The 3052-nt window shown below is 33.7% G+C and overlaps 1 pseudogene; it reads left to right on the top strand.

Annotated features, from left to right (window-relative positions):
* Nucleotides 1–1065: 1065 nt before the first annotated feature.
* Nucleotides 1066–2755, top strand: LOC128179407 (uncharacterized; annotated as a pseudogene).
* Nucleotides 2756–3052: the final 297 nt, after the last annotated feature.

Here is a 3052-nt window from a genome sequence, read left to right as displayed (position 1 = left end):
GCTCCTGAATACTGCACAGACAGGTAATTGTGCAAGGTATTATTCTCTTGATACACAACAACAAACCCTTGAGAGTATTTTCTTGATTAATTTTCAAAAAATTACAATATGAAAAAGTTCCATAATAGTCCTGTAAAAATACTGCAATCAACATTATAGCAAGTCTAGAAATTAATCCAAAATTTTAATTTGATTAAAATGATTCAATTTTCAAATTTTACACGAGAAATTACTTCATATTTGTCATATAGATCATCTTGTTATAAATAAATGCTTATAACATTAATAACCAACCATGCAACAAAATTTTTCCTAAGTTAGAAAAATACTTAAACAATAAATTTGTTATTATTTTAACAATTTATAAAAGCAAACACAAAACAAATCAATATATATAATTTTTGAGAGAAAAAAATCTCTTTGATTCGAGATCTTACAAATGCAAACATTGCCATGGATGAGACTGTAACCTTGAGGTAAACAATTATGAATTATTGCAATTTTGCCAAAGTTATAATTGCTAGAAATAGCAAAGACCTCAGAGTATTGACTTGTGGAATTCCTCTTCTGGAAAAAACAGTAACTCGTCCCCACAATTAGATGTGCATTTAGAAAAATTCAATAATTTCTACACAGCATCAGAGCGATATGAGTTCTGCAGCAGAGTTATGTTCAAATATCCAAAATTGCACGTTCATTACACAATATCTATACGCCAACTTCCACGTCTACAAAACTATCAAACAAAATAGTTATTGGAAGAATGCAAACAAAAATGGGGAAAAGGCACAGTTCATAAACCGTTTTGATCTGGAAAAAAATGGTGTACACTATCTAAAAAGACATAAACACACCCATTGGTAAACGGGGTTTTAAACTAACTTGAAATGATTGTTAGTCATGTGGGCAACCAAGCTAAGTAATTTAAGGAGCCCACTTCAAAATTAAGTCGCCCACACTTTTAATTTAAAAAACTAAAGGACAAGAAAACAGTTTATTTTTTTATTTAAGGTAAGGTTTGCGATTACAGGGAGATAACTCTAATTATCTACGCAAGATGGCGCTGCAAACAAAAAGAATCACTTGAGCGTTTTATTGATGCGAAATATAACCCAGCAATTAAAGAACTTATTAGCAAACATTGTCGTCTGAATGTGTCAAACAATGTTACAATGCACTACAGAGATAAGAAAGGAAAGTTTAAAAGTAAAAAATCATATTATAAGGACCTAAAAGCACGGGAAGCAAAGATAAATTTAGCTACACACCGGGTTGACGACGCTGTTAAAGAAGACCACTCTTACTGTAAAGACAAACCGCCAAATCCAGATCTGTCAGACCTCGGTCTCGGGGCAAGTGTTGATGTACACCAAACATGTCAATTTAAACCTATTCCAGACGACAGCTGGAAATCGGGCCGTAGAATTGTTGAACTGGATGTATTGGCGAAGCGTATGTTTTGTGCATCTTGTAATACCCCGTTGCATCTTTCTAATATCGAAAGTGAAAGGAGATATGGACTGGGAAGTATACTGTTCATTCGATGCCAAAACAATGTTTGCTGGGCTTTAAACGATGTAAAAACTGGGAAGAGGAGCCAAGGGGCATTTGACGTAAACTCCAAACTTGCATTAGGTAATTATTTCACTGTTAAGAATGGTTTGTTATTTATAACAAACAAGCATTCTGAGAGTATTGCATAAGCATACACGTCCCCTACCGGTTTGTGGAAATTGTGATATGCAGAATATCGAACCCGAACATTAAAAAATTGGAATATAAAAAATTAATTTTCTCGAAAATATGACAACCAGACGCTACAAAAGTGTAAACTTGATCTGTTGTTTGACATTTTGAAGCTGTTCAGCAAATTTCATATTATTCCTCAAACGCATAAAGAAAAAAAGTGTGGAAAACTGAAGTGGGACAGACAGACGGACAGACAGACTGGCGGACGCAGAGGAAAGCTATAGTCCCCTCCGGTGAAAACCGGTAGGGGACTAATAACGGATACTGTCAAAAAGTATGGGGCTCATCCAAGTATTTTTCCGGAGCTATGGGGCTTTCATCTGTTTATCACTCGGCTAATAAAAAAAAATTAAAAACCAACAAGCAAATTTAAAAACAATAAAAACACACATTAATGACAATGATTTGTATTTAATAGGGCTGCATGCATGTACATATTGACATAACTATACATTTCAGTATTTATATTTCATGTACATGAATTTTGGCCATGCATTTTTTGCAAATGTTTGAATGGTCATATAATTTAGTGTTAGTCTATGGTTGCTTATATAAATTCAATTCCTCAGAAATCTCTTCACTTGTTTCCTAGAACTAGTAGGCAGGACACATTTAACACAAGTTGAAATGATACCTTGCTACGGTTTATACATGTTTATTATCGGTATTTTAGCTGAAGTACACACTGGACTTGGTCCTGTACAGGTGAACAACCTGCTCACAACGATAAATCCCCCCCCCCCAGTGGACCCTACAACATTAAAACGGTGGGAATACAAAATTGACTCTACGCTGGGGACCATAGCAAATATGTCTTGCAATGAGGCAGAAAAGGAAGAAATAGAAATGGGAAATGGAAAGGTACTATAATTAAAACAAAATGATTAGTGAACATAAAAGTCAAAGGCATGGGTTTGAAAATGATTTTAATTAATTCAATATAGTGAAATTTGTGGAGGTGCACAAACTGCACATGTTTTTCTACTTAAAGCAAAAATTAATATAACTGTTGCATCTTAAATTTGTTGTTTGAATAATGATTATAGTAACTGATTATGAAATCAAAGATATGTTGGTAATAAAAATTATAATTTATAACCAGCTAATGTTGAACACCTATACATATTATTATCTAGTTTACTAGTTCTTTACTTATTTGTATCTAATTAAAGATGGAAGTAAGCTTCGATGCAGGCTGGCAGAAATGGGGTACAGGTTGGAACTATGACAGTAATACAGGTGAGCTAATTTAAACTTCAAAGTACTAACTGTTTATTTGCACAGTCCCTCATCTCATGCTTGA

This window comes from Crassostrea angulata, chromosome 4 (assembly GCF_025612915.1).
Source record: "Crassostrea angulata isolate pt1a10 chromosome 4, ASM2561291v2, whole genome shotgun sequence".
Lineage (NCBI taxonomy): Eukaryota > Metazoa > Mollusca > Bivalvia > Ostreida > Ostreidae > Magallana > Magallana angulata.
Note: the sequence above shows the minus strand (reverse complement) of the source record. Positions and strands in the feature narration are given on the sequence as shown.